The 20,898-nt window shown below is 40.0% G+C and overlaps 1 non-coding gene and 1 pseudogene across 1 annotated transcript; one reads left to right on the top strand and one right to left on the bottom strand.

Moving 5' to 3' along the window:
• Positions 1–12,269: 12,269 nt before the first annotated feature.
• Positions 12,270–14,430, top strand: LOC143665192 (SAM and SH3 domain-containing protein 1 pseudogene; annotated as a pseudogene).
• A 3,230-nt stretch (positions 14,431–17,660) lies between these two features.
• LOC143665872 (U6 spliceosomal RNA) lies at positions 17,661–17,767 on the bottom strand. The gene has a single exon (XR_013167267.1). It is a non-coding gene; the product is annotated as a U6 spliceosomal RNA (small nuclear RNA).
• Between the last annotated feature and the right edge of the window lie 3,131 nt (positions 17,768–20,898).

Genomic DNA, 20,898 nt, shown 5'->3' with positions numbered 1-20,898 from the left:
TAGGGATTTTACAAACATGGATCTGGAGTCAAATTGTTCTGAATTTTTTTCAAGGTTCATCCAAGTTGGAGTATCTATCAGAATGTCACTCTCTTTTTAATTTTAAATGTTCCTACTAAGGATTGTTTTCTTTAAAATTTTTTTATTCGAGCAATTATATGTTCATAGAAAAATCATGCAGAAAGTATAGAGTACTCATGTACCCTCTGTTTTAGTTTCCTGGCTGCTAAAATAAATACCATGCAATGGGTTGGCTTAAACGATGGGAATTTATTGACTCACAGGTGTGAGGATAGAAGTCCAAAATCAAGGCATCATCAGGACAATTCTTTCTCCTAGAAGACTGTGGTGCTGTGACCCTGGCCGCTGGAGATCCCTGCTCCTTGGCTTTCTGTCATGTGGCAATGCACACGGTGGCCTCTCCTAACTTCTCTGGGTTTTGTTGACGTCTAGCTTTTTCCTGTGGCTTTCTCTCTTGTGTCTGACTTTCATTCTATATATAAAGGACTCCAGTAATAGGATGAAGACCACCTTGACTCAACTAGGTCACACATTCACCAAAGTAACCTCATTAAAGGGTCTTATTTACAAAGATTCACATTCACCAAAAATGGATAAATATGTTTGTTTGTTTGTTTTTGAGGTACATAGCTCCAAACCATCGCATCCTCCCCCACACAGCCATACCCATGTGCAGTTTTCTTATTTAACATTTTGCATTAGGGTGGTACCTTGTTACAATTGATAAACCAGTATTATTATAATTATATTATTAATGATAGTCCATAGTTTACATTAGAGTTCATTCTTTGTATTGCACAGTTCTATGGAGTTTTAAACATTTTTATTCTAGTACAATACATACAACATAATATTTCTTATTTTAACCACTTTCAAGTATATAATTCAGTGGTGTAAATAAAGTTACAATGCTGTGCTATTCTCACCACTATCCATCACCACAACTTTTTCATCACCACAAACAGAAACTCTGTAGCAGTTAAATATCAACTCTTCATTCTCTCCCTTCATGCCTGGTAACCTTGTATTCTAATTTTTTTACTATATTAATTTGCATATTTTTTATTTATTAGAGAAATTATACGTTTATAGAAAAGTCATGCATAAATATATAAAATACAGATACCTATACATCACCTTGCTTTAGTGTGGTATATTTGTTACAATTCATGAAAGAACAGTTTTATAATCATACTATTAACTATAATTGAACTATTGACTATAGTTCATTGGTTACAATAAAGTTCACCTTTTGTGTTGTGCAGTCTTACGTATTTTAAAAATTTTTATTCTAGTAACATATATATGACCTAAAATTTCCCCTTTAAACCACAATATAGTATGCAGTACTGCTCATTGCATACACAATGTTGTGTTGCCATCACTACTATCCATTACCAAAATTTTATAACCAACCCAAATGGAAACTCTGTACAACTCAAGCATTAATTCCCCTTCCCTCTACCCAACCTTGTTCCTGGTAACCTAAACTCTACATTCTGACTCTATGAGTTTGTTCATTCTAACTATTTCAAATCAGTGAATCATACAATATTTGTCCTTTTGTTTCTGGCTTATTTCACTTAACATGATGTCTTCAAGGTTCACGCATGTTGTCACATGTATCAAAACTTCATTCCTTTTTATTGCTGAATAATATTCCATAGTGTGTTTACACCACATTTTATTTATCCACTCCTCAGTTGATGAATACTTGGATTGCTTCTATATTTGGCAATTGTAAATAATGCCGTTCTGGACATTGATGTGCAAATATCTGTTCAAGTCCTGATATTGAATTCTTTTGGTAGATAATTAGAAGCGGGATTGCTGGGTCATATGGTAATTCTATACTTAAATTTCCAAGGGACAATTGAAATGTCTTCCACAGCTGCTGCGACTTTTTGGGGGGGGTGACGGAGTGCATGGTTCAGGAATCACACCCCAGGTCTCCTGCATCGAAGGCAAGCATTCTACCACTGAACCACCCATGCACCCCCAGCAACGTTTTTTATTCCCAGCAACAATGTATGAAGGCTCCTATTTCTCTGCGTCCCTGTCAACACTTGGTATTTTCTGGTTTTATTTAATAGTAGCCATTCTAGTGGGTATGAAATGGTATCTCATTACGGTTTTCATGTGCATTTCTTTAATGGATAATGATGTTGAACATCTTTTCATGTGCTTATTGAAACTACCTGGATTTTAAACCTGGTTCATATGTCTGTGACTTTTGTGTCTCAGGTTCCCCATCTACCAAAAAAAAAAAAAAAGAAAGAAAGAAAGAAAAAAAGAGTGGAAGGAGGCAAGATATTAACAGTACATTCTTTACAGTACTTTGTTGTAAAGTCCATATAAGTTAATATGCATAAAACAAAACAGTGTTGGGTGTATGATAGTGCTGTAAAAAAAATAAGTGCTGCATGTATAAGACGGTCAAAAGGGAATGAATCACGTTAAAAGATATTTTTTAGAAGAAGTAAAACTAGGACTCTCATATAGATAGAAAATTAACATGTATCAAATATTTTATTTAACTAATTCTTAATGCAGGAGTGTGGAAGATCTTACAATGGGTTCAAAGGAAAAATTAAAGAGCATAAATATCGGAATGAATTTGCGGACAGATGCAAAATTGACTCTTTTGGAAGACGGAGCATCCTATTGTCCCTCTGCCAGACAAAATATTTGCATATCTATAGACAAGAATTATGTGTATTTCCTTTCCCTTTCTGCAAAGTAGAATGTTGGGAATTTTGATTGGGATTACATTGAATCTGTAACTTGATTGAGTAGAATGGACATCTCAATGTTACTTAGTCTTCCAATCCATGCATGTGAATTATTCTTCCATTTGTTTAGTCGTCTTTGATTTTTTTTAGCAATGTTTTGTAGTTTTCTGTGTATAAGTCCTTTACATCCTTGGTTAGATTTATTCCTAGATATTTGATTGTTTTAGTTGCTATTATAAATGGAATTTTTTTTATTTTCTCCTCAGATTGCTCATTACTAGTTTAAAGAAACATTTCTGATTTTTTGTGTTGATTTTGTATCCTACCACTTTGCTGAACTCATTTCTTAGCTCTAGTAGCTTTGGTGTAGATTTTTTGTGAAAGTTTTACTTCCTCCTTTTCAATTTGGTTGCCTTTTATTTCTTTTTCTTGCCTAACTCCTCTAGCTAGTTCTTCTAGCTGGTTGTTGAATAACAGTAGTGACAGTAAGCATACTTGCCTTTTTCTAAATCTTAGAGGGAAAGTTTTTACCACTTAGTACATTATCTGCTGGTTTTTCTTATACTCCCTTTATCATGTTGAGGATGTTTCCTTTTATCCCTATCTTTCAACGTGTTTATATCAAGAAATGATGCTGGATTTTGTCAAATGCCTTTTCTGCATCAATTGAGATGATTGCATGTGTTTCCCCCCTCAATTTGTTTATGTGGTGTATTACATTATTTGATTATCTTGTGTTGGACTACTCTTATATACCTGGGATAAAACCCACTTGATCATGGTATATAATTCTTTTAATATGCTGTTGGACTTAATTTGCAAATATTTTGTTGAGGATTTTTGCATTTATATTTAGCAGAGAAATTGGTCTGTAATTTTATTTTCTTATAGTATCTCTATCTTGCTTTGGTAATATGGTAGCATTGACTTTAATTAATTAATTAATTTTTTTTCATGGGCAGGCACTGGGAATCGAATGCATGCCCATCATGGCAGGCAAGAACTCTACCTGCTGAGCCACCGTGGCCCACTCAACATTGGCTTTATAGTATGAAGTTAGGCAGTATTCTTGCCTCTTCAATTCTCTGGAAGAGTTTCAGCAGGATTGGTATAATTCTTGAAATGATTGGTAGAATTCACCTATGAAGGCATCTGTTCCTGAGTTTTTCTTTTTTGGGAAGTGTTTGGGAGATTGAATCTCTTCTAATTGGTCTATTCAGGTCTTCTGTTTCTTTTAGAGTCAATGTAGGTTGTTCATGTGTTTCTAGGAATTTGCCATTTTATCTAGGTTATGTAAGGTGTTGACACACACTTGTTCATAGTATCCTTTTACAATCGTTTTATTTCTGTGGGGTCAGTAGTAATGTCCCTTCCTCTTATTTCTGATTTTATTTATTTGACTCCTTTCTCTCTTTTTCTTTGCCAGTCTCGTTAAAGGTTTGTCAATTTTATTGATCCTCTCAAACAACAACTTTTGGCTTTATTAATTCTCTCTACTGTTTTTTTTTGTTGTTGTTGTTCTTAACTTCATTTATGTCTGCTCTAATCTTTATTTCTTTCCCACTGCTTGCTTTGGGGTTAATTTGATGTTCTTTCTCTAGTTTCTCCAGGTATGTAGCTAGGTCTTTGATAGTATCTCCTTCTTCCTTTTTAATGTAGGTGTTAGGATATTCATTTACTTCTCAGCACTGCCTTCACTATATACCAAAAGTGTTCTTATTTTCATTTGTCTTGAGCTATTTACTGATTTCTTTTGCAATTTCTTCTTTGACCCACTGATTGTTTAAGAGTGTGTTGTTTAACCTTCATATATCTGTGAATGTTCCATTTCTCCATCTGTTACTAATGTCCAGCTTCATTGCATTATGGCCAGAGAAAGTGCTTTGTATAATTTCAACCTTTTACAATTTATTGAGACCTATTTTGTGACTCAACATGTGGTCTATCCTGGAGAATGATCCATGGGCATAGGAAAAGAATGTATATCTTGCTGTTTGAGATTGCAATATTCTGTATAGGTCTGTTAGGTCTTGTTTATTTATCATATTATTCAAATTCTCTTTTTCTTTACTGATCTTCTGTCTAGATGGTATATCTATTGATAAGAGTGGTTTACTAAGTCTCCAACCATTGTTGTAGAGATGTCTACTTCTTCCTTCAATTTTGCTCCTGTTTGCTTCATGTATACCTGGCTAGGTGCATATATGTTTATTATTGTTATTTTTCTTAGTGGATTGCCCCTTTTATTAATATGTAGTGACCTGCTTTGTCTCTTATAGCAGCTTTGCATTTAAAGTCTACTTTGTCTGGTATTAGTATAGTTACCCCAGCTCCTTTTTGGTTACTGTTTGCATGGAATATCTTTTCCCAGCCTTTCACTTTCAATCTATTTGTATCCTTGCATCTAAGGTAAGTCTCTTGAAGATAGCATATAGATAGATCTTATTTTTGTTTTTGTTTTTTTTTAATCCATCTACCAACCCGTCTTTTGACTGGGAAGTTTAATTAACAGTCAATGTTATTACTGTAAAGGCAGTACTTACTTCAACCATTTTATCCTTTGTTTTTTACATATTATATCTTATTTTTGTCTCTCTTTTTACCCTTTTAGTTACCCTTACTGATAATTTTCATTTCTACACTCTCTCCCAAGCCTCTTTTTCCTGTCTCTTCCTTTCAGCCTGTGAAACTCCCTTTAGTATTTCTTATAGTGCAAATGTATTGTAAATGAACTTTCTTGGTTTCTGTTTATTTGTGAATATTTTAAACTCTTCCTCATATTTGAAGGCCAGTTTCACCGATACAGAATTCTTGGCTGGCAGTATTTTTCCTTCAGTACTTTAAATATATCACACCACTGTCTTCTCGCCTGCATGGTTTCTGATGAGAATTGGAACTTAAAAATTTATTGCAGTTTTCTTGTTTGTGATGAATTGCTTTTCCCTTGCTGCTTTCAGGATTCTCTCCTTATCTTTGTTATTTGACATTCTGATTAGTATGTGTCCCTGGGTAGGTCTATTAGGATTTGTTCTTTTTGAAATACGTTGCACTTCTTGGAATTTTTATTTATGTCATTCATAACAGTTGGGACATTTTTGGTCATTATTTCCATAAATATTCTTTCTGCCCCTTTTCCCTCAATTTCTCTTTCTAGGACACCCATGATGTGTATGTTTATACACTTTACAGTGTCATTCAATTCCCTGAGACCCTATTCAATTCTCCCCATTCTTTTCTCTCTCTGTTCTTTTATCTGTGAGGTTTTGATTGTTCTATCATCTAGTTTGCTCATTCTCTTACTCTCCCCTCTTTTGATCAAAATAATCTCAAAGAAAGATTTTTTTCTTGATCACAAAATAAGATTAGTCTCAATAGGTTTGTTCTGGTTATTTATATAGGTGCAGCAAAAAGTGAATTATCATATAGGTTTTTTTTTTAAGTTTGCTTTGCAAAATATAGAGCCATGCAGTATTGAAAAAAATATTAAATAAACTTCTGTCTAAAAATGTTCATATGAGATCTCAGATTCAATCTTTAATCGCCTCTAATATGTACTATCCAATGGTTAGGAAACCCAAGAAACTCTTCACAGCATGATGCATGGACAATACCTATAATTTTGGTCAAATTCCTCACTTCTTGAGGTCTCCAAAATATCCTAATGTTTTTGCCAGTCAGGAAGTGTATCATTTACCTTCTGTAAGTGTAGTTTCTGTAAGCCAAGTATGGGGCAGCTATTCTGAGAGTACTCTGTAGGCAATGTCTCTGTAAGGTCAATCTTAGTTTCTTAAAAGAGGCTTGTAATATCTGTTTAAAATGAGTATCATTCTCAAATGTGACATTCTAGGCAAGGCATTGGTTGCACAGGTGATTTTTCCAATTATATCTGGCAAAAGGAGAAAAGATTCTTAGTGGTCCTATGCAAATAACTATAATATCATGAAAACAAAAGGAGACTCAATAAGAGTTTCTGAGTTTTTAGGTGGGGTAGGGTCAGTGAGAATCAGATATCATTTTAAAAGGTTTTGTTTCTGTTTACAGAGGGGTTTCCTTATATAGCTAGAAAATAGAACATTAAAACAATGTTGACGCATCTCAGCTTCACCTCTGTCTTTGTGAGAGTGCCCTCATGTCCCCTTACATGTATTCTTTTTTTTTTTTCTTTTATGCTGTATGGCAGGGTCACATTGCATTCTTTTTCCACATGAGTATTCCATTATTGCAGCACCATTTGCTGAGTTTTTTGTTTGTTTGTTTTTGTTGGTTTTTTTTGTTTGCTTGTTTTGGGAAGTGCATGGGCTGGAAATTGAACCCAAGTCTCCCGCATGGCAGGCAAGAATTCTACCACTGAACTACCTTTGCACTCCCCACCTTTACATGCATTCTTAATAAATTTTCTGCCTGCTCACTCTCTATTGGTACCCTTGAATTCTTTCTCACAGCATGGCCAGGAACCAGGATTTTGTTGAGACATCCAGGAGACACTTCTCTCCAACTATCTGGACTGGTGAGCACTGGGAAGCTTGGCCATGTGCTGTTGCTTTCCTTCTCATTTTGCTCATTGTTATCTTCTTCCGTGTCCTCATGCAACTGTGTCTTCTGGAAAGGGTGGGATCAATTTCACTGTTCTCTCTAGGAATCTAGGGGCTCAAGTGTGGCTCCCCCAGGACATAAGCTTGGTTCACCCTGAGCCACTGGCTCCTTCCTCAGAGGTGGCAGAAATCCTGTCTCCATGCCATATAGATCTCAGGAGGCTCAGGGTGGCAAGCGATACTGCCCTTTGGGACCTGACTGGGGGCTTCTTCCCATGTCAAGCAAAAGTCAATCTCTCTCTCTCTCTCTTTCTCTCTCTCTCCCCTCAGCTTTCTGAAAATTCCCCACACTGTCTCTTTTCCTCCCCTCTGGGGACCCAGACACTTCGTCCTACTGAATCTATCCCTCTTTTCACTTCCTCCTCCAAGAGATCCTCTCCCCCTCCTCCAGAGAATCTCTTCTCCTCTCTCTGGATTTCTATGCCTTCTGAGTCATTCCATCTTTTGTAACACAGGATTCTGGGCTAAGAATCCTTATACTAAATAAGGTATAAGAGTTGTCTTTGACATTCGAGGAAGTCACCTCTGGTTTAAACCCTTTGGAATTGGGGACTTTACAACGGGAATGTCTCCCCACAAAAGCCAGAAGTGAGGTTGGCAGGGTAAATGAAAGTCCTGGATGTCCTTTCCTCCTGGTCTTACCATCTCTTTACTACAGCATCTTGAGTCCCAGCATGTTCTGCTATTAGCCCCCTTGAAGCTGTCGCCCAGGGCAGGAAAAAACATTGGCTGGGGAAAATAGGCTATTAGTGAAAGGTTTAGGAGGTGAAAGGGTGAGAAAGAAGAAAGGTAGACCGGGAAATTTAAAGTGTGTGTGTGTGGGGGTGTTTCTGCGCTCCCGGGCAGAGCTCACCAAACCCAAGATGAAGGGAGGTGAGTGCCCACATGGGCTTCAGCACTGGCAGCTTTTAAGGATGGAGGTCAGGTAACATCCGGAAGGGGCAGTTCATTAGTTCTGGAAGTCAGATTGGGAGGGGCGACAGCCTCCACAGCTCCAGTTGCAGTGCCCTTCCCCATTCCCCTGACCTAACAATTAGGTGTGTGTTTCTTTTCTTTAAAAAAGACCTGTACTATAAGGAATACAGAGAGCCTCATTCTTAGTCCTGTCCTTCAATATATCCATAACTATATACCTCTGTTTGCCTGAAAAGTACACTGAACCACATTTTATATGTGCCAGGCCTTTCCCAGGACATTCTTCCTTAAGAGGAGCTTGGATTTCTTTGCTGCATGTTCCTTCCCTCTAGCCCAGTCGTGGCAACACCTGGGAAGACTCCCTTCCTGGTTTCTTTATTTGGGAAAATCATTTCCATTCTCTTAAAAGGTAAATTAAGAGCACAAGCACTTTGAGTGGGTCAGTTTAGCAACATCTGGATGATACCAGACCATCCATCTCCTGAGTCTTCAAGGACCCTGGGGACGCCTGGGGATAGGGAGCCTGACCCCATGGTACCAAGGGAGTAATGCTCAGAACTGCAGGCCAGTGACCCACTGGGCATTTCATGCTGAAATTTTTCTTCTCTCTCTTCCTTAGAAATAGTTGATATTTATTTTATACTGCAATATAAAATACTGGCCACAGTATTGCCTGAAGGATGGCCAGCATTGGCTCATGAATGGGGCAGTCAGTTATCTTTTGTAAAAGGGAGGGAAAGTGGCAAAAAATTCCTTATGTATAGCTTTTTATGGCCTCATAGTAAAATAAAGCCTTAAAGCGCTCTTCAAATTATGTTATGCCCCAAAGGATGGCCAAGAACTTCTTCCTCGTAACTCCCCTTTGTGGAAGGAGGCAAATTTTTAAATAATCCCCTTTAAAATACTTCCCCACCCCCACCACACTCCTTCTGAGAGTCCTTGTTTAGTCTCTATTAAAATCCTTTGCAGTCAAAGTTAAAGCTCCCCTTTTTCCTTTTCCAGAGAAAATGGGAAATTCTAACAGTCAATATAAGCTAAAAAGTGGAAAAAGCATAGCCCTGAAGTGGAACTCTCAAATACAATCTGTAAAAGACACAGAAAGGAGTAAAAAAAAATTCCCTAGGCCCAAATATTTTGAAAAAACAATCTTAATAACCCCCCTTTAATGTTTATTTATTATGAAATATAACATGTATACAAAAAAAGCAATAAATTTCCAAATATGTTTTAACAAGTAGTCACAGAACAGATTTTAAAGTTTAGTATGGATTACAGTTCCAAAATTTTTCATTTTGACTTCTAGCTACCCCAAGACTCTGGAGACCAAAAGAAATATCAATATAATGACTCAGGAGTCATACTCATTTGTTAAATCCTACCTTCTCTGTTATACCCTCCTTCTCTTTTTCTTGAAAAATAACATATATACAAAAAAAAGCAATAAATTTCAAAGTACATCGCAACAATTAGTTTAGAACAGATTGTAGAGTTTGGTATGGGTTGCAATACCACCATTTTAGGTTTTTACTTCTAGCTGCTCTAAGGTCCTGGAGACTAAAAGAAGTATCAATACAATGATTCAGCAATCATACTCATTTGAGAAGCCCTACTTTCTCTGTGTATCTCTACCATCATCTTTGGTCTTTCTCCCACTCTTTAGGAGTATTTCAGCTATGCCCATTTTAACCTTTTCATGTTGGAAGGGGCTGTTGATAATATGGGATAGAGGGATGGAACTAACTGATGTTCTGGAGAGTCTGGCCCCTCTGCATTTTGGGACTTATCTGGTCCAGGAACCCATCTGCAGGTTGTAGGTTTCTGAAAAGTTACCCTGGTGCATGGAACCTTTGTAGAATCTTATATAACGCCCTAGGTGTTCTTTAAGATTGGCTGGAATGGTTTTGATTGGGGTTTGGCAAGTTATGATAACAGCAATGTCTAACTGAAGCATGCAGGAGAGTGACCTTCAGAGTAGCCTCTCAACTCTATTTGAACTCTCTCAGCCACTGAGAGCTTATTTGTTACCCTTCTTTTCCCCCTTTTGGTCAGGATGGCACTGTTGATCCAACAACAAGTTTTAAAACTTGTTTGCTAAAAGGTATGAGAAATGTATCACCAAGCCAGCTAATTGTAATAAACTAAGAGAGATCACTCAGGAGAAAGAGGAAAATCCAGCTCTGTTCCAGGGGAGGCTAATGGAAGCCAAAAATGTTACTAATGTAAGCCCGAGTTCCCAGGAAATTTCGTTCACATTTCATCAGCCAGATGTCCCTAACATTTGGAGAAATTTGCAAAAGCTCTCCATGGGCCTGCAAACTCCCACAAATGACTTATTAGGAACTACCCTTTCTGTATTTATCAAAACAAAGCCGAGGAGGAGAAGGCAAAGAGAGGTAAGCAAGAGACCAGAGAACAGGCTCAGCTTATTGCTGTCACTGGTAACAGCACCTTGTCCTCTCGAGGTCAAATCGTGGCATTCCAAGGCTCAAAGCACTTGTCTCAACTCTGAGTCAAAATCACTGGCAAAAAGGGTGTTGAAACAATCCTTGACCTCGGGACCCACCACGGCCTTGCCCAAAGCGCCACCAACATAGGCTTCGGGCCCTAGGACTGCACAGTCTCCCACAGGGGTGTTGGGGACAGCTCCTTTAGCCCTGCTTGCTTCAAGTGAAGAAGACTGAGAGAGCCTGAGGCCACGTATGGCTCTGCTGATTGCACATGTGACCAATTTAGAGGAGCCCCAGATGACATTTGACGAGACAGGTAAAATGATTAATTTCTTATTTAACACTCGATCCACTCAGTCCTGAACTGCCACTCGGGTCTGCCTCCACTAAGATTTGTCTACTGGGAGTTGTTGGCAAAGCCAAAACTAAAAACTTCACTACCCCTCTCCTTTGTAGGCTTGAGGACATTCTAGTGTCTTATCAATTTCTAAGGATGAATGCCCCATCCCTTTCTAGGGAGGGATCCTCTTCACTCCTGGGGGACCACTTTAAGACTAATAAACTTGGCTAATGCTTACCCCTTTGTTTGACTGGAGACCCCTGCGAGATTGACACTTCTCAGCATCTCAAAAGAATCCTTAAGCAAATAATCCTGCCTGTCTGGAATAAAGGCATCCCAGAGTGAGCCCACTGAGTAGCCCTGTCTGCATCCAGTTTTCAGACCTAAATCTTAAATCATTTTTGTATCCCTCTTTAACCCCAACTATTAATACTATTTGCTTTTCAATGGCAAAATAGTTAAAGACAAAAGTCCCACCCAGCTCACTTAAACAGTGCTGCCCCAGGAGTTTTGAAATGAATCCCCAAATCTTTCAGAAAGCCTTAGCATCAGACCTCACTAACCTCCAATTGCCTCAAAGCTCAGTATTGCAAGGTATTAACTTTGTGAACTAACATATTCCTAATATAAAAGTGAATTTTGTTTGTTGTAGGAATTACTGTCTGAATGAATATAGAAAGTTGCAAAAAGTTAAAAAACAAAGGTGAATTTTGTAATCGATTGCAACTACAGGCCCTGGATAAATGTGGAAAGTTATGAAAAGTTTAAGAAAGTAAGTTTTCTTTATAGTCACTGCTGACTGTAAGAAGTTATAAAGAGTTTACAAAAGTGAATTCTCTCTATTATAATTGATGCTTCTCTTAAACTGCTCTTAAAGAAAATTATAGAGAAGTTTTTTTAATCATTTGAGTACTCTGTCTAAAAGATAAAAACTTTATATCGTATCAAAATAATATCCTTGCTAATGTTTATATTAACATTATCATCCTTTATTTCAGAAAGCAATTCTTCTCACTCTTAAAAGACAACTGTTATAAAAGATCTGTTCTCTCATCTTATAAAAGTAAGGTGCTAAAATACTTTAACATATTACATATAAAAGGTCTTTAAGAAGTATTACAATAATTAAAAGAAATTTTCTATTCTTCTGTTAGTTAAATTTGCATGGGTGACATATTATTCATATATTTAGAAACTATTTAAAATTCCTAAGAACTTGACAATGTTCTATCCTAATACTGATATATGTAACGTTAAAATTACAGCCCAGCGAGCTCGGGGTGCCTGGCCTGCCTACCCCCAAGCTCTGCCGCGTCAGCCTAGGCCTGCGCTTGCTCTGTCGCTGCAGGAAACGCCTCCCTGGTGGCGCTCCACCTCCGGGAGGACCCTGCTCCCCGTGAGCCGTGGGGCACCCCCGGCTCCCCCGCCAGGCAAGCCTCTCTGCTGCAGGCAGCCGGTGGCCAGAACCGGGCAGGGACGCTTGCAGGACCCGGCTCGAGGCTCCCCTCCATCTCCCCAGCTTGATGCTGCCCACTCAGATAAGCCCAAGCTCAAGGTTGGGGCTCCTGTGGAGAGCCTGCGGAGCTACCGCAGCTGGCAGAGCTCAATCGGTGGTCAAACAGTGAGCACCACTGATTCCTCCATCCGCAACAAGGAAAGTGTCAAGTCAGAAGATGGCGACAATCAGGAGCCCCGATCTGCGGGACCCCTTCTGCGGGTGTGTCAGGGTGTGCACGGACTTCACACTCAGCCCCTATGACACGGACTCGCTCAATCTCAAGAAAGGTGACATCACTGATGTCATCAGTGGGCACTTGGATGGGCCTGTTGGACAACAAGGTTGGCACCTTCAAGTTCATCTATGTGGGCATGCTCAGTGAGGAGGAGTGGCCCAAGTGCTCCACCAGGAAGAGAAGGGGAAGGCTGCCCCAGTCCAAGTCCGTGGAGGATCTCCTCAACGGGATCAACCTGGGAGAGCCTGTGCCCATATTCCTGTTGAAGGGCTATGAGGATGTGACACATTCAAGCTCCTGGAGGAGGACCTGGACCAGCTGAATAGCAGGGACCCAGAGCACAGAGTTGTTCTCTTGATGGCAGCAAAGCTGCTACAGGAGTCTGACAGTGAGAGTGACCAGTCAGATCACAGGAGGAGCTGCTTGTGGACTGCCAGGGCCTGAACGGATGCTTGCTGTGAGACTTGGGGCTCTACAAAAGCAGCGAGACCCTGGACAATGGCAAAGCATGGAAAACTGGGTCCTAACCCATCAAGATGTCACCAGCCCCCAGCTTCCAGTCTCTGAGCAGGAATCATTTGGGTGACTGCCCAGCATTGCCTTCAGTGAAGCTGGTGATGCAATGAAGCAGTTCAGAAGGGCAGCCGGCCAGGCAGTGGGGTCTCATCCTTCACACTTCCCAGAGCTGTGATCTGTCAGAACTGAGCAGCTGAACAAAAACCAAAGAAGCCTTCCTGCTTCCATCTGTCAGAGTTGCAAGACCCTGGAGGGTGCTGCAACTGTGAAGACTGAACCCTGGTCCCATTTCCTGGATGACCTTCAAGGAGAGCCTACAGCTGGCAGAGAAGTGCCTTGTGGGGTGATGGACCATTGCCCTCAGAATGTACTGGAAGTGCCACAAAAGACAGCTACCTCCACCATAAATATCCAGCCCCCTAGGCAAGATTCTGCTGTAGACAATGCATTGCTACTGACCCAAAGCAAGAGGTTTTCTGATCCTCCGAAAATTATGATGAAGAAACCAGATGGTTTGAGTGCAGTCCCTGCACATGACTTGTTGCCCCCTCAGTGTTCACCCGAAAGCGATGAGCCCACCCTCCCAGAGTTCAGCACACCCTAACAAGGACACCTCTTGGGAATCCCAAGAATAGACACAATTCTGAAGGACCAAATCATACCCCTGGTAGATGCTGAGCAGAGGGTCCCAGACGCGAGAACACAGCCTCCACCCATTCCTGCCAAAAAAGCCAGGGAACACTTTGCCAGTGGACTCTTCCCTGCCCCCAGGCCCTGGCAGGGCCCCCTCAGCCCCAGCATGACACGCATACCAGTCAAGAAGAGTGCCCCCCCACCAGTCCAAGGGGCTATTCCACGGTGCCAGCATCCCAGCCTCCCTTACCAGGCACCAGATCACCCACCTGACTCTCAGAGCTCCTGGGGAGCATCAGCTTGCAGGAGCATGCCCTGAAGCTGGGCCTGGTATTAGCCAGGAAAGTCTCTTGCCCTCGAGGAGTCCATCTGGAAATGCTAGCAGAAAGGAAGTTGCAGCTCGAGAGGATCAACTTCACTAAGGAACCCTATTCTGATAAGTTACCCAAGGCCCTGTCCCCTTGCACAGCCTCGGTTCCCCTAGGCCAGGCCACGAGGTAGGCGCTCATTGGTAGCCCCTGGAGGGGTTCATTGCCAACCCCCTTGGCCATCAGGGAGCATAGTCCCAGAGCACCCTTACAAAAGCCTTGGAGCTTCCTTCACTTTTGTCTGGCTTTTGCTTGTTTACTGTTAATGTTCGACAGCCATTCTTTGCAGGGAGGATGATTGGTGCTAGAATTGGTTCCCATGAGGGGCACTTAGTGGAGACCCGAGTTCTAGTTTCTGTGTTTCGGCATGGTTTTAGGCACTAATATCTCCCCTCCCTTCCCCCCCACCCCCCCATTTCCCTATATATAAGACAGATGGATAATTTGAATAACTTACCTTAAATAAGTCATATTAGGAACAAATAAAGTAGATGTGAACACTGTGAAACTGTAGGAAACTCCCGGGATGTAGTAACTGTCCAGGTCTCTGTAGGGTAATGGGCACAGCCACGCACTTCTTGAAGCCTCACAGTGGAACATCTCTGGGTAGAGGTTTGTCCTTGTCCCCTGAAGTTTTGGTCACTCTCTGCGGGAACATCCGGGAGTGGTCCAGTGGAACGAGGTGGGGTCATTGGCCTGGAAAGCATGGGATGATGTGACGCTGCTTCACACACATTGCTTGAGCTCACTGGTATTTGAAAGATAAGGGTGTAGGACTGCTTCCTCCAGAATGTCCACTCTGATAATAGAGAAATCAAGTGTCCGGAGAGGTCTCCTGCCGGTATTTCCATGTAGCCTGCCTGTGTTTGGTGGACCCAAGTCCTTGCTCCTGTGACGCCGTGTCTGTGCTCTGCTTGCAGCACAGCCATTGCAGGATCCCTGCAGCCTTTGTCCAGAGATACACAGAAGACCCAGACCAACCCGAGACGGACATGGCTCCCCACATGAACTAAATCCATGGGAAGCTGCTGCAGAAATAGCACCGCATGGCGGACAGCAGGAGCAGCCCCGGCTGGGACTCACACATGGGTACTGCTCGCTCGAGTTGCAGAGGGGAGGTGACCGAGGGAGGCTATACGAGTTCAGCCTTGACATTTTAAAAATAGTTTAGAAATAAAAAAATGGGCAGCATCCTTCATCCCAGTATGGCTAACGCTTTCTCTGTGGATGTACACAATGGTGAACATGCTGTTTGAAACCTGGTTGTTCTAGTTTGTGGGTCATGAATCTGTTTCTCTGTTATTAAATATTCTTTTATGGTATTTGTATTTCAAAGTATTCTAGTAGATGGATGTAAATAATACAGTGAAGAAGTTTGGAAGTAAACTTCCAAAAAAATGTCAAACCATAGAAACAAAGAAATATGCTTGTCAGTTACAATACTTGTGGTAGTTAGGTTCAGGTGTTAACTTGGCCAGGTGAAGGTGCCTTGTTCTGTTGCTGTAGACACGAGTCATTGACATGTAAGCTCATCTGTCACTGACTGCCACTGTGGTCGGCTAGGGGGAGTGCCTCCTGCAATGAGTGATGTTTAGTTTGATTGGCTAGGTGTTTAAATGAGAAAGCTCAATGCAGCACAGCCCAAGCAGCTCAGCACTCACAGCTCATCCCAGACCTTTGGAGATGCAGAAATGACTCACCCTGGCGAAAGCTGTGGGAACCCAGAATCCTGGAGAAAAGGCCAGCAGAGATCACCCTTGTGCCTTCCCGTGAAAGAGTGAACCTCAGATGAAAGTTAGCTGCCTTTCCTCAGAAGAACTATACGTCTTTAACTAAATAAATCCCCCTTTATTAACCAGTCCATCTCTGGTGTGTTGCATCCTGGCAGCTTTAGCAAAGTAGAACACTACTTTACTCTAAAGCTTCCCTAAAATGACACGTGGTCAGCTATATGTCAAAATTTCATCTTCAACAAAAAGGACTTTAAAAGAGCAGCAAGGCAAGTATAGAAATTATATTCTACCTGTTAATCAACAACTCCAGCAAATGTGTAAAAGTTAAACAGGTCAAAACTTCTGCTATGGTTTGTGGTTGAAAACTCTAATATATAACAACTGTCAAGGAGAAGAAGGCCCTTGTCCCCACAGACACCCTGCCCAGGGGCTACCCACTTATGGAAAACACTGCAGCAGCCAAAGCATCTGGAACCATATGACCCCCACCCACAGAGAAGGGGTGCAGCCAACTGACCCAATGCACTATCTACCACCAGGCACCGCCCTGGAGAAAAGGGAGGGGGAGAGAAAGCCCCAAACAAGGAAGGGGGAGTAAGTAAAGCTAATCTATAAAAGCAAATGGCCCGTTCCTGGACCATGCACGCCCCCACTCCCCCAAAAAGGAAATGGCCCCATGTTGACGATTGCCTCTCCCCTTCCTCACCTCTGTCTGTGAGTTGTGAGAGTGCCCATGTCCTCTTACATGTGCTTGTAATAAATTTTCTGCCTGCTTATTCTCAAAAATATAAAAAACCAACAATGTTTTAAACAAATAACACAATACGATTTCCCTTATAAATCCATACACTACTGCGTAATTCTGTCTGACTGGATCTGTAAATTGCAGTCTCATTAAACCTTCTGCTTCTCAGTTAAAATAAGTTTTTCCAATCCAGACTCAAATGACTGGCATGATCTGAACATTTTCTAAGGGATGCCATCAGAAACTTGTCCCCAACAGTCTGTTCTTTGAAGTGTTGATAGTTTGAAATGGCTGGTACACCCCTTCCCAGCCCTTCCGGCAGACTCGGACACAGTCCTTCTTTGTTGAAGACATGATCTCTGGCCCAGAGCTGATTGCAGAGCCTTCAGGCGAGCATCAGAAGAAACAAAGCTGTCTGTAGATGAGAGACTTAAAATGGTTTTGGTGAATTTATTACTGCTAATTTTCAAATGCAAAATGTCTGATAAGAGTTCATAACAAGATTAATGCAACTGACAAAGAAACTTGGTTGTTTCTGTAGCATGAAAACCAAGATAAAGCCACCAAAAAAATTAAACAAAATGTATTTTAGAAGAATGATTAAGCTTATTTTCAAAGAAGTCAGCGACTGTGACATCTGATTTATAAAAAAAATTGAACATGATTTTATAAAGGAAAAAATATTGAGATATAACAAATAATAATCCTGAGAAGCAATATACATAGAATACCAAAAATAAGACTATACCAAGCATATATAAGACTATTAAGAGATTCAGTATGTCTGGTATAAGTCCTGGACAATGGTATTCATATTGGATAGGGTGAAAACTATTGTTCTCTCGTAAGAGAGCATTTTATTATTTATTTATTTATTTTTCTTTTAAAAATATGGAATGTTTCAAGAATTTGCATGTCATCCTTGCACAGGGGCCATGCTAATCTTCTCTGTATCGTTCCAATTTTAGTATATGTGTTGCTGAAGTGAGCATGGTAAGAGAGCATTTTAAATTCTAACTGAAGTTATGACCTATAATACAAGGGTTGCCCAATATCATGAGGCAAAGTACTTCTAGAACTATGGAAGTCTACAGAATTATTTTATAAACATTTTGATCAGTGTTTTTGCTAAGATTAAAACTTATTATGGGAAGCAAGGTCATTGACAAATCTCTAGAGAATTACTGCAAGACATAAAAAACTTAACCTAGGGAAGGTGGAGTTGTCTCTTCTGATTTGACAACTCTTCCATGCAACTCATCAATAATAACATTTTAAATAAATCTGAGTTTTACTTGCTGCCTTACCTCTCTGTTCCACTAAGTCTTTGTTGACCCCAGCCATGTAAAAATACTCAAGTACCTACTTTGCTAGGATCTTTGAGGGAGTCCATTTATACATTCAGCATACCTTTCCTGAGTTCTGGTACACAACAGGCTTATAAAAAATATTCACTTAAACTGAAAGCAAAAATTCAGCGTGTGTAGTAAAGATCTATCATTTATTTTTATTAATATTTATGATAGTTAATTCTGTGTGTCAATTTGACTGGGTTATGGTGACTAGTTGTTTGGTCAAGCACTGTCCTGTTTGTGAGGGCCATTTGGAGATAGGATCTGCATCTATTATCAGTTGATATTGTATCTACGACCAACAAAGGCAATTGCTCTCAGCAATGTAGGAAGTCTACTCATTCATGCAGTTGGAGGTCTTAAAAGCCCAAACTGAGGATTTCAGAGATCAGAAGACTTCAGATTCACCCTCAGCATTGGGTCTTGTCAGAAGTTCCAGCCAGTCTCAGGAATCCAGGCTAAGGACGTTGGTCTCACCTTTATTGGAGTTTCCAGCTTGCAGCCTGCCCCATGGAGTTTGGACTTGCCATCTCCCAAGGTCACATTAGCCAATTTCTTATAATAAATCTTATATCCTGTTGGCTCTGTTTATCTGGAGAACCCTGACTAATAAAAGTTTAACACACAATTCATAAATGAATACATTATCTTTGTAAAAATTAAAGCATTATGAATGTTGCTAAAATTCCTTTGGGTCATTACTCTACCAGCCACTGATCCTCTCCTCTCCCCTCTTCCCAGTTAAAAAATAATTTTTTTCCCATGAGCAGGCATTGGGAATTGAACCCAGGTCTCCGGTATAGCAGACGAGAATTCTGCCACTGAGCCACCATCGCACCGCGCTCCGGTAAAATATTTACAGTATGTAAATTATACCTCAATAATTTAAAAAATTACTTTTAAAAAATCCTTGAAAAGTAGTGGGACAATGACAGTGCCTCTGTTTGCAAGATGTGCAGAAACATGAGAATTGTCTACTAATATTCCTATCCAAGTATAATTTTTTTTTATACTTTCAAGCCTACCATTCTATCTTCAGAAGTGTTTTAGTTTTCCTTAAATAAGATTTGAACATCTCTTATATTTGCGCTTATCTATTTTTAAAATATTCTATATTATAAATGCTTAATATTGTGCATTATAAGTTATATTTTGAACTCATTTTTCTTTGTGTAAATGCAGACTAGAGATTTTTAATGTTGGTTTTATATTCTATTAGTTTGTTACTTACTGCTTTTGGTAATTTTTCCACTGATTTACATTTATTCTTTTGATGTTTCCATAAGATGGTTTTGGATGTGTATGTGTCTAATTTAAGAGTTCCATGGGGTGGGAGTGGGGGCTACAGAAGGAGGAGGCTCAGAAATTGTGGGCTGCATAGTAGGGTGGTCTCACTTTCCTTGGGGACCTCAGATGAAGTATCATTAGATCTTTTCTCTTGGGGTCAAATTCCTGAGAAAAGGCTCTTACGGTCTCCTGCTTGGTGGGCATAATCCTCGCTGCCAGTAATCTTTTAGCTGAGTTGTAAGGAACTGGAGGTCTGACCATTAAGTATACAAACTCTTACAAGTGGGTGAACTTTTGCTAAAATGACCCCCATTTTATCAGGCTCTGATTTCCTCTGAATAGAGATCCTATTTTACCCTCTCCACATAATAATCCTCTAGTTAAGAGTAGGTCCCACTGTTGTGGGGCCTGAGTTCATGCAATATTGGGCTTTCTTCAACTCAAATAATTTTTAAAATCCTATGTAAAAGAAAGACCATTTGAAAACATTACTCTGACCCCTCCCAGAGCATAGGAAGGGGCTTATGCCAGGGCAGGGCCCTGAAGTTAATAATTGCTTAACTTCATGGTAAATCCCATTTAGCCTCCAATATCTCCTAAGGTGGGGAAATTGCTTAGTGGTATAGACTTAGAGAAGGATTTGGCAGTATAAATGTCAAACATATTTGAATTAAAGACATTCATCCCCACTCTGAGATACATTTGGCACTATATAAGATTGCTTTTTGCTTTCTCCATTTCTGGCCTGGTTTTCAGCTTTCTTGGGTTTGCCAAACCAGTTTCATTCATCCATCAGTTTTCCAGTGTCCAAAATGTTGTTTCCTCCTTTACCTTTCTTGGTCTTATGGGTTTATGCCTTCTAAAAAGACCTAAACTGTGATTTTAGCAAGAGTTCCAGAAAGGAGCAGAGGCCAAGGTGTGTGTTCAACTTGTTCTCAACTCAACAGTCAGAAAATGTCAAGTCATGCTCCCAAAATAGTTGGGTCACTTTACATTCCTAGCAACACAGCATGAAAACATCCATTTCCCCTTATCCTTGTTAATGTGTTATTATCAAAATTTCCCACTCTGGCAAGTGTAAACTATCTCATTGTTTTTATTTGCATTTCCCTGATTATAAGTCAGGATCAGCATTATTTTGCATTTATTGGTCCTTTGCATTTTCTCTTCTATACATAACTTGTTTATATAAATTACCCATTTTTCTGATGGGTAATTAATCTTTTACTTATTGATTTGTTCGCATTTTTTTATATTTGCTAATTTTTTTCCTGTTATACATATTGTGAGTATTTAATCTTTCTTTTTTAAACTTTATGGCATCTAGTTGTTCAGATATTTTAACTTCTGATGCAGTTATGCTTCTTATTTCTTTATAAAGCAGATCTTCCTTATCCTAAAGACTTAAAATATGTTCTCTTAAAGTTTCTTCCAATTACGTGTGGTATTGTTTTTCATATTTAGGTTTTCAATCCATTTGGAAT

This window comes from Tamandua tetradactyla, chromosome 21 (genome assembly GCF_023851605.1).
Source record: "Tamandua tetradactyla isolate mTamTet1 chromosome 21, mTamTet1.pri, whole genome shotgun sequence".
Taxonomy (NCBI): Eukaryota; Metazoa; Chordata; class Mammalia; order Pilosa; family Myrmecophagidae; genus Tamandua; species Tamandua tetradactyla.
This window is presented reverse-complemented; position numbering and strand designations above follow the sequence as displayed.